Source organism: Cyclopterus lumpus, chromosome 7 (assembly GCF_009769545.1).
Source record: "Cyclopterus lumpus isolate fCycLum1 chromosome 7, fCycLum1.pri, whole genome shotgun sequence".
Taxonomy (NCBI): Eukaryota; Metazoa; Chordata; class Actinopteri; order Perciformes; family Cyclopteridae; genus Cyclopterus; species Cyclopterus lumpus.
In genome coordinates, this window is record NC_046972.1 from 16,062,552 (window position 1) to 16,074,626 (window position 12,075).

Consider the following 12,075-nt stretch of genomic DNA (forward strand, 5'->3'; position numbering starts at 1 on the left):
TCCAAAGCGACTTACAATCATACACTGTCTACGGTGAGCAATTCAGGGTTAAATGTCTTGCTCAAGGACACATCGACTACTCGGCTATGATGGGATTGAACTGCCGATCCTCTGTCTGAAAGACGGACCTGCTAACCACTGACCCACAGTTATTCGTACAGTATAATGCAGCCCCAATACAACAGCCCTGTAATACCTTTGTGAAGCTGTTAAACTCTGCTGACAATGTGAGCGCTGCTGCTGTTGTAATGTTTGTTTTTGCATTAAAATGCACATTGTTTTCTTCTTCTTCTTCTTCTTCTTCTTCTTCTTCTTCACCACACTATTCCTGATAACCTTTCTTATCACCTCCCCAGCCCCTTCTTTGGTTTTCTTCTGAGGGACCAATGTGTTAAAATAAACAAATGAAGAAACAATGCATGCTGCCCTGATATCAAGTCATTCCAAAGTCTTTGAACCCTAAGAGGTGCTATCACCATTGTATTTAAAATCTAGAACTGGAACGGTAAGAAGAGAAGGTCTCAGAAAGTGAGGAGGAACATAACAATTACTTGTCTTTGAAAAAAGTGACTATTAAACATGCAGTTGAATCAACTCCTCTCTTTCTCAGACAACGTGTTGGGAAAAAGTATAAGCTTCAGAATACAGTATTTCTATGCAGGGCTTTTATATAACTGCATTATATGCAGATGTATCATTTATTGTGTCCACACCCTCATTCTAGGTCAACATTGTCAACAATATTGTCTTGAAATCCCCCCTCCTCATCTGTGAGAGCAGGATGAGAAGATGAGAAGTTACTTGAGGCTGAGAAACATATTTTAATACATTAATTGCAACTTCATTGCGATTGTAAGATAAGTAAGTGACGTCCCCTCGACATCCCGCTCTCTGGCCCTTTCAACCGCTAATATCTGTTACTTTAATTACCAGGAGCACTGGTATATTTCACAACATACAGCCCAAGTAGTAGTGTTTCTTCATATTCACAAGAATATACATGGAAAAGATATTTCTTGTGAATATTGGTCTTAGATTTTTTTTTTTCTTTGCTCCCACAGAAAACAACTAGCCACTTTCAAGCTCAAGCACAGTTCGTTGAATTAACGTTCCTCATCCTCCTAAAAAAATAAACCACATGCCCTTGAAGCCGTAACTGTGAATCTAATCTGATCTGCCCCTGTAAGACCTTGGATACTCTCAGAAAAAGATGAACTCTTTGCTCTGCATTTGGGAAGTCTGGAATAGTTCCACCTCTTTAATGTGCTTTTGTTTGACTACTGCAACCATCACCAATTTTCTGTCAAATGTTTCCAGTTGGCAGCATGTGAGGATGCTTTTGGCAAAGCTAGCTGACAGTCCCTAATTGGAATATTCATTCTGGTTCTGCTAATGAGGAGGAGAAAGATGAAAGAGTCTCACACAGGCCGAGTTTGGACGGGACAAGTGACAAAGAGAAGACACTTGTGTCTGTCTGTGAGGAGTTTAAGTTGTCCTTACATCCCATATCAGGACCAAACTACTGAGATATCCATGATTTAGCTCTAGTGGTGGAGGAAGCGTTCTGCTAAATAAAAGTACTAACCCCACACTGTAAAAACACTCCATTACAAGTCAAATGCATGCATTTAAAATGTTACTTCAGTAAAAGTATACAAGTATAATCAGGAAAAGGTATTTCAAATATTAAAAGTACTTAATGAAGACAAATTCCATTGTCATTAGATTATTATTATGTATCATGCTTTTGAGTAAAAACAGTATCTTTATGTTGTAGTTGGTTGAGGTGGAGCTTAGTTTGTTCTATTAACTGAGGATTTTTTTCATTCGGGAATAATCAGTGTATTATTTCCTTCATTAATCAATTGATTGTTTGGTCTCAAAACATTTTGAAAATAGTGAGAAATGTCATCACAATTACACAGAGCCGTAAGTGACACTGTAACAATGTTTGTTTAGACCAACCAAACCTCAACATCAATAAATAATTAGAAGGAGCAGCAGGTCTTCACATTTAAAAAAGTTGGAACCATAAAATGTTTTTTACGAATAGTAAATGGTTTTCTGTCAATCATCTAATTGTTTCAGCTGTACTTGTAGATTGCAGTTTAATTTAAAACAAAGCATTATATTCTATAAGCTCTTCTTATGTTTTGTGTGAAAGCCCTAACCCTGCAAAGTAACCGGTAACTAAAGCTGTCAGATAAATGCAGTGCAGCAAAATGTTCCTCAGAAATTGTTCTCCTTATTGATTTCAGACTAAAGAAAGCTACGTGGTTAAATCCCTCCAGCGTTTAACGCTGAAGCGCTCCTGTTCGACTCTCTCCCACCGGGTGTCCAATTTATCCCCAATATTTATCTGGCCTCTTATCCTGCAACAAGCAGGACGTCCAATGCTGTTTACCTAATGGTTGTCGCTGTCTTTTCACAGGGCTCACTACGACAATAAACAGTTCAAGGGGGATGAAGACACACACTGCTGACCTGTTGTTTCATCCCAGAGGGCGAAGAGAAAAACAGACATGAGTGGGAGGCCTGAAAGAGTGAAAAAAAGTTTAGGGGGATGGGAGCAGTTACAGGAAAAACTGATAATGAATAACAGATTGTGTTTTGGGGAAAATTCAACTGTAGATTTTGGGGGTGTTAGGGATGTGTTGTGTGAGCGAAAACAGCATTTCTGTTCCTGTTTGTCTTTAGTCATTTTAGCACCCCAAAAACAACTACTCCGTAGTTCACGTTAGTCAGACAAACTTTGAGACCATGAAACGTGATGTGCAGAGTTCACTGTGTCACGGCACACATGGTCCTATCAAAGTAACAGGCATACTGTAATGGAAAAAATTCTGCTCTTATAATTGTTGCAGGTTTGAATATCATATCATACTATATTCAATATAATCATGTTGTGTTTGGGCTGGCAAGAACCTTTTGGGGCCCCTATTTCGTGATACTCCTCAGCACACTCATTAAACTTCCTGAGAAATCGCATGAGTCATGGGTATCCCCCTATTAACCCATTCTCATCTCAAATCCCCCCTTTCTGCTTCCTTGCCGATAAGTTACACCTCTCTCTTATCTGTCTGCTATAACGTACAACTCGTGAATCGGCCTTCGAAGACCCGGAAACTCGTACCCTTCCTGAGACAGCACTCTATCTCCCTAATTGTCATAATACAATGAAGTCACCTCTCCCGCCGCCCTTACAAACTCACTAAGTGTGCATGTTTGTGTACTACCTGACCCATTGGAAGTAAGAGTATATAAGTGAGCCCATTACCAATGTGCACTGGTGCTCCTCTGCTAAACGTTCATCATCCTGCAGATTTGTTCCTTCCTGCGGAGGATTAAATACTCAGAAGCTTAAAGGTTGATTGTTGGATCTCATTATTTTAAACATCTCATCCGAAGCTTGTGAATAGGAGTTACAAATGATTCCACCACAATACACAAATAAGATCCCTCTTCGACTGAACATGCATGTCGTTTTGTTGATATTTGTTGTCTTTTCTGGATCCTGTGTGTGTGTGTCTGTGTGTCTGTGTGTGTGTACCTGGTCCTCACCCATAACAGGTGCAGTTTATTTGGTAATTTACTTAGGTCGATCTGAGACTGAATTCATTTTCTTCTGACACATATTCACAAACATACACTCATACTGAGAAATGTGTATATTCAAACTTCTCATAACAATACAAAAAGTAGATTCCCTTTGTAATAAACCGCTATATAGCATCATGTTCATCTGTTGCACTGTGTCCGCCTGGAGATTGCGTGGACAAAAGAAGTGTCTACACACACATGCACAGCAGTGGTTAAAGCTCAATAATAATAATTAATAATAATTGTATTTATATAGCATTTTTTAAGCTTGTGGTACAAAGTGATTTCAGCACAAGAGAATCTCAAGAACAGCAAAAAAATCAAACACACAGAAGATGTGAAACTATTCAAATGAACTTAGAATAAGGTGTTTGCACAACAGAGCAGTATTATGTAAACAAATAAGAGTAGCTGTCAGGCAAAACAGAAAGTCTGCAAAAACAAACGAGATTCAAAAACCAAAACAGTGTCAGCAGATTCATAGAAACCGGACGACTGTTTGAAATCTGAGGAGCAAGTACAGCAAAAGTTCATTCAGCCTTTGACTTTAACCTGGACTCTGGACTCTGGAGCAGGCCGAACCCAGTAAGGACTTGAAGGTTCACGGACGTTCTTGGCGCCTGGCCATGTTGGTAAATGTTAGCTTACTATTTCATTTAATAGAATTGGACAAATTTGACAGAAGTAACTAAACTATATATATATATATATATATATATATATATATATATATATATTAATAGTTTGTTCTGCACTTCAGTACCATTTTGCTAAACCTTTAATTTATTTAGTATTTACAACTAACGTTCCTTTGTACCTCTATTCTGCATTTCAGACGTAAATATTGTACATGGATCTGATAGCTCGAGGTAATTTACAGATTAAGATTTCTTTTTTGAAGGTGTGATCAATTGATGAAATAGGATAAGGTGCTATAGATTAAACTAATGGGATATAAAGTAGTTAGATTTGCTCCACCAGCTGTAATATTGAAATACTACTTATGTATTAAAGCATCAGTAATAATACCCAAATAATAATATGATATACAACTCTCTGAATGGGATTATTCTGCTTAACAAGTATGCTTACTTAAATACTAATAGGCAGTTTTCTGTTAACGATAAATCTTGACTGTAATACGTCTTTTACTTATACAGATTGTATGGATAGATATACAATTTTTAACTATTCTTTTAAAGTTGGACACCATGAAGTCAGATATGGGTTCAGACTGTTTAAGTTCACCAAACTATGTGCACTGTTCGTTTGTGTCTGTACAAATGGAGTCTGTGGACTATTTGGCTTCCCTCACCTGTGTCCTAGATAGTCTCTGTCCTTTTCCACAGAATGAGGAAATACATGACTTGACTTTCCAAGTAGCACAAAATGAAAATGCTCAGTTAAGTTAGTGCTGTACTTAACGTTGCCTAATGTTTTACTTAGGGAGAAATGTAAAAACTCCTCTCATCACTGCACCAAACAAAGCAGTGAACTAAACAAAACCACACTACCACCTACTGTGTTCCTGTTTTTGTTTTTTTGGGGTTCATATGCTTTGTATCTGCCCGCTCATGAGAAAGAGTCCAAAAAATGAAATGCAGCTTGCGTATCACACAGTCGAAGAATCTGGCTTTTATTTAACCACCAAAGACATGAAGCAGAATCTGTAAGAGACATACACGTCTGTAGAAGAAAAAGGAAGAGTGAGTAAGAATGCTGAATGTAAAAAAAAAAAAAGGGTAGAGACGGGGGAGATAGATAGAGTCTGCTGGGCCTCAACTCTGACAGACTATGGCAATAAAGTGTTGAGAAAATACTCCTGCTTCTTCAAAAACTCTTCTCAAAAAGCCTTTTGGATTAACTAGAAGATACATGGTCAAAAAGCTGAAAACAGAGCAATGGTTTTTAAGTAAGGTTTTAAATCCAGTATTTTTTTGTTGTAACAGTATTTTTACAGTCTGGAATTGCTACTTTTACTTAAGTAAAAGGATCCGAATACTCCCTTCACCACTGTATCTGATGATGATGATGATGATGATGATGATGATGACGAGGATGAGCTGTCAAGATGATGGAAAAGTAGTGCAAACATTTATCGCGCACAATGTGGATGTACACCATCACGCACGGGATGTGGTCTCCTTCGCGAGCACAAACACAATAATTAGATGAAAAACAAATAAAAACTTAATCCAATTTCGACGAGAACCAGTTTAGCCAAAGACACTGCGTGCACATCAGATTACAGGATCAGATTGCTCTGCATTAAACCATGGGACACCTTGTCTGACCTTTTTTTTTGGTCTCTCAACTTAACTGACATTTGCTGAGAGGTTTCCTTCACCATGGAAAGAGAAAGATTCCCAAACTCTAAATTCAAGCCATGTGCAAATTCCACCAATGTTTGTTCTTCCAATCATAGCAGAGGTGGAGCTGTAACGTCCTTCCCCTCCAAACTAGGTCGTCAGTGTGAAAAACAACCCTGCTTTTTCTTTTTACACATGGGAGAATGTGTGCTTGTGAGTTGGCTGGCTGTCCTCCGTGTCTTTATGTGGACACAATCATTTGCTTTTTGATGTTGAGGTCCTTAACTGTACATCCACTGTAGAATGTGCACAAACATGCTCATGCATATATGGGAATAGCCTACTTTCCACATTTAAACACAGATGTGCTGATGCACTGTCATGCACATTCATACGGCACTCTGTCATATTTATCAGTGTACAGAGTTGGGTCAGTTACGTAAAACCTCACTTAAGCCAACAATATTTAATTAATTACAGAAACACTGAAAAACACAATAGGTTTTGCAGGTCATAGTACTTTTACAGAATACATTTGTTTTGTTTGGGAATGTAATCTAATACAACTTTGAACAAAGCCTGTTTGATCATATATAACATAAACAAATCTGATAATATATGTCAATATTTGCTTTTTTAACATACTGTAAACCCATAAACTAATCAACTACTCTTGATTATAAGTGAGTGCCTCGTTTTACAGCTGTAATATAAACGTATCACTGCTCTCTGGTGGACGAAACATGTAATAAAGACTGTTTCGAAATTATTACAAACATATTTTTACTGAAACTTTTCGTTAGTTATGGACGTATACAGATGTCTGTGATAAACTAATATTTGGCTGCCAATATCGGCTGATTTGTCTGTCAGAGTCTAACTGTTCCTTTATGATTTACCTAGAGTCTATAACAGCACTGGTCTTATTTAAGGACTGCAGTGTTTTCACCTCCACACGTGTGTGAAATTCCTTTGCTGCAGAAAGACATCTGAGGATTGTTTAACAGATGTCCTACAAAAATGTCTGACTTTCCTTTATGGTGTTTTTAACTACAACTGCCCCCCGACTCTTCTTTCCACTCTGCTCGCGAATTTTCTTCTCTGCAGTAAGACGTAATGAAGACTTCAGAATCTCGATGTTCATAGCAAGAGATAATACAATATTTCAGAGTATTTCAGTAAGTACGTTACACATAGAATGTGGTTGGGTGATTTGCTGCATAACAGTAAAACACCCTATGATATGATATAGTATAATTTAAAAATGGAAAATATGGAAATGTACAATAAAATATGGTACACAAACAAACAAACAAATAAGAGTATATTAATAAAGTGTGAAGTGTATATTAATAGAGATGTGCAAGGGTGTGTCACAATAAGAAATTGTCCTGGGGATGTAAGTGTCTGAGTTAGTGGGGGTTACTTTATAATATAATATTAATATATAATGTGTATTGCGATTATTATTAAAGTCACATGCACATACCTGTACTATATACACTATGTATATAGTACAGGTTGTACTGTATATATCTACATATATCTATATGTTATACCTCCCGCTGTTTATTGTGGATATAATATTTTACAATGCCATGACCTGGGCTGAGAAATATATCGATATTATATCGATATTGTTAAATGAGACTAGATTTTGTCTTAGAGTTTGGATATCGTGTACGACAAGGTGCTGTCTGTTCCTGGTTTTAAACGTTACAATGAAATGATGTAATCTTCTGGACTTATGTTCTATTATTGCCTTTACCCACTTAGTCATTATATCTACACTCCTCATCATTATTTATTAAAAGTCTCATTGTGTAAATATTCTTTCAAAGTACCAACAAACCTACAATAATTGTTGCAATATCAATATCAAAGTATTTGGTAAGAATTATTGTGATATTTGTATTTCTCATGACTTGTACTGCCCAATATATTTTGCCTTCTGCAACTGCATATGTTTATGCTGTTGCTATATCATAGCGTACAATTTCTATTTCTTAATGTTTACCGGTACTCTAAAAGTATTCCAAATATAACGGTTTATTATGTATGTTCCTCTTTACATTTCACTTCACTGTTTTTACACTTCAGGTTAGATGCTAAGTTTGTTGTCTCACCGCTTGTTCCAATGAAAAGGAAGTTGAACTCAATCTAACCTTATCTAACGTAGTATTGATTTGGGACACACCTAGTGACACTGAGCAAACATGCACAATACCGGCAATATTGAAACCAAACTAAATGTAATTTGGCCATTATATATTTTATTATTTAGATGCATGCATTTTGAGACAGTGACATCTCTCTTTTCACCTAAAAGCATGTTTTTAATTTTAGTTTTCTTCCTATATAGTCGACCGATGGTCAAAATCAAAGCAATCTATTTCTAGTCCATATAAAGTGCTAAAGTAAATACACTCCAGAAATACACAAGGTTTGAATTTAGACCTTATTTTTTGTCTGAATTGAATAGATAGAAAGACAGGTAGATATAAATACAGACAAACAGATAGAAAGACAGACAGACAGACAGACATATAGTTGTTGTTCTTGTCTGCCACCTAGTGGCTTAACAGGAACATTAAATAATGCCTAAACATTATTTGTATTGCTACACTGCCACCTGCTTGACAAAATAATTGACCAAAGAATTACTGTCAACTGATAACTGAATAAACAAATGTAGTAATATGTGATGATGTATAGTACTAAACTATGAACTGGGCATTATACATTTCTGTAAGTTATTGGGGGAGACACCTTTATTTTTTTGAAGTACTACACAAACTACAATTTGGGCATTGACCAATACATTTAATCCAAGTAAAGTACAAGTAGAAAAGAGCTGAGATTATCCACAAAGATTACATTTCTTTGATATAATATCATTATTTAAAAAATATATACCAGTTAAAAAATAGCTCTACCTCGATCAACTTCAATAGTAAAATGCTGCGAATGAATCAATAATACATAATGATAAGACTCATGGGGGGCAGTTTTCTGCAACAACGAGTAGGCTACTTTTGATGCTTTAGTTCATTTTGCTTCATTTCATAATACTAAAACAGCTTGTATCCCTGAGAAACTACCTGTCACCGCTCAGGTGAGTATTTCGACAGAAATTCAGCAGAAATGAAGTAATTGTAAAGTGGAAAAAAACATGTGTTAACAAGATTTATCATAGTCCAGAGCTCTCGTGTCGAGACAAGATGGTGAGTCAGTGTTCACCTGAGTTGTATGTCTCACAGTCTGCAGGACAACCTGTCTGCTGTTTGCTCTTTCCTGTAATGATCAAGTAGAGCCTAGAAGCACATTTACTTAAGTACTCAAGTACAATTGTAGGTACTTTATTTTAGAATGCATGTTATTTGGGATTAAATGGACCTGGAAGTAAAGTGCAACAGGAGTACCTGGTTAGGTTTCGTCAAGTACTTTGTTCACACGGGACACAAGCACCCTTTGTTTCTTGATCCTTTCACAACCCCGACCTCCTCCTTCAGTGGACTTCCACAGACTCATTTGAAACATGTTTGTGAAACGTCAAAAGCAAGTTAAATTGTATGGTAACGTAATTTTTAGAATAAAGGGTTGCCACATTTCTCAGCTGCAACATTAAAGTGATTTACAGACATTGAAAGTTGAGAATATTTTTAATTTATATGGGCGTCTAAAAAACTAATGCCACACAGGCCGTGGGAAAACAATGGTTTTACCAGTTTGTAGCGATGGTGTGATCGGGGCCTATGAATTTTAATGTAATACTTTCATGTGTAACAAGAGAATATTTCCACCCTCAGCTCTGTTAAGTGCTTCATTGCATTTGTTTGTCTTACATCCCTCCAGCTTATTTTCCCAACTCTATGATATCATAAAATTCATAGCAGACTGTTTTTAAAGGGGTTCTCTAGTAATTTATTCTTATATAATTGTGAAAATATTGACTTTTAGTCTCTAATATCAGTCCCTCCCTGGCTCATGGAGATGACTACTAAGAGTGGAACTCATCCTCTCTCTTTCTTTATGACATTACGACTCACGACAGATGCTGATCTGCAGATGATTTCATATCTGATGAGCGAGTCCTTGCATGCACTGTGGCTTGTGTGTGTTCATCTATTTTGCTCATTGTCTAGTCTACAATAAAGATGGTCGTAGGATAATGGAGGTAATGCCCGGGCTGTGAGAGCAAATATCCCTTTGGGACAAAACAATCTAAATTCGTTATCAGTGGTTTTTCAGGATTTTTTTTGCTGTTGCACAATTTCTATTTAAAATACCATTACATATTCAATATTGTACCTTTTAACAGTCAATTTACACCGCTTATAATTTAACACCTTCTGCAAGTTCCTGGTAGCTAGCTGTTACCATGCAGTATGTGGTTTTTATTTATTTATTTCCATTCATCAGAATACTGTGGTATGTCTATTTGTATTTAAAATATCTGAGTGCTTCTTCCACCATGGTCTGTATTAAAAACAGTATGGCTGCAATTGAAGATTAATTCCATTGTAAATTAGTCTGCAGATTACTTCATGTGAGATAGTAAAACATGTCTGCCACAGTTTCCCAAAGTCACAGATGAGGCATTTCCTTCTTTTGTCCTACAAACAGTCCAAAATTCAACAATATCCAGTTCACTTACATTGATGAGAAGGAAAAGCATAACATTCTCATAAGAAGCTGGAATCAGAAACTGATTGGAGTTAAATAGTTCTCAAACAAACAATGCATGTATTATTATTGACAATCCATAAATACTGAACTGAACATTCAACTATACTGATAATGAAACCAACTTTTGCTTTTGAAAGTCTCAGGAATCCTGAGTGCAATAGATGTGATGTTCTAAAGTGAGACGAGGCCGGCTCCTCTCTGCAGCCATCATGTGTTTGGGATTAGACTGAAAGTCTTTAGTACCACCACACAAGTCTTAATTATCCCAGAGGACCTCAATGTAAACGCCTCAAACATTGTGGTAAAAGGGAGACTAGAAGAAGATTAATTTTAAGATTGTGTATAGAAGTATTAGTTGATTATTAGTTGACAGAAAATAATCTACAAATATTTTGACTACTTATGTGTGAGACTTTGCTACATCCTTTCCTTTAAATTATAGTAAATTGAATATTTTGAGGTCATGGACTGTTGGTCAAACAAAAGAAGACATAAGAAGAGGTCATTTTTGGACTCTAGGAAGTTGTGAATTTTTCATTGTTTTCTGATGCTTTACTGACCAAAATCAATTTATTAAAAAAATTAATTGAGTAAATAATCAACAGATTAATCAATAATGAAAACAAGGTGTACAAGTTGGCTTAATACAGTTATTTATGATTACAGTCACTTCATCAGTTGTGTGTTTATGCCTCAATAACACAAAGGATACTGAGTTTAGATATTGAAATGAATCAGGCAAATTGTACCGAAGAAACATGCTGGCTTCATGGTTGAATTAGAAATTAATTCCTGGATACTTTCAGCACTGACTTTTCGGTATCATATTCACAGTATGAAACAACAGTATCTTTATACTAAAGTCACAGGAAGCAACAACCAATGAAAAGAGGAAACCTCAGCAACCTGTGACTTTTAACACATCGGGTATTGATTAAAACGGGATCAAACAATTGAATCAAACACATGTGTAAAAATATGTGGAATAGTAATGATAATAGAAGAAAACATTTATTAAATAATAAAGGGGGAAAATAAAGTATTTCTTTTTTTTTTTTTACGAATAAGAGAAGTATAAACAGGATATGGGAGGCAGACTGGGCCAGGCCAAGTCTCAAATCAAAACGGGAAATGTCTTCAATTTCAACAATTTTTGGGGGGATTATTACAGAAAGTACATTATCCTAAAGTTGTTTGCCACAGAGTTTTTTGTTTGTTTGCAATAATACCTATTTCGTTCAGTAAAATAATCTTCACAAATGATCACCACTTTCGCCAGAAGTGAAAAGCTAACGTTATCACGTAGTTAAAGACTTGAAAACAGCCTTTGAGAGGAGTCATCCAGTATGGTGGATGAGTCACATCCTCTGAAGTCTTGACCTTGTGGGAAAGTAGGCAGGCAGTCTCTGTAGTTTACTCAACTTCCAGTAATCCAGTGTGGGATCCTCCCTCTGAGTCCTCCTCCCCCCTCCTCCCT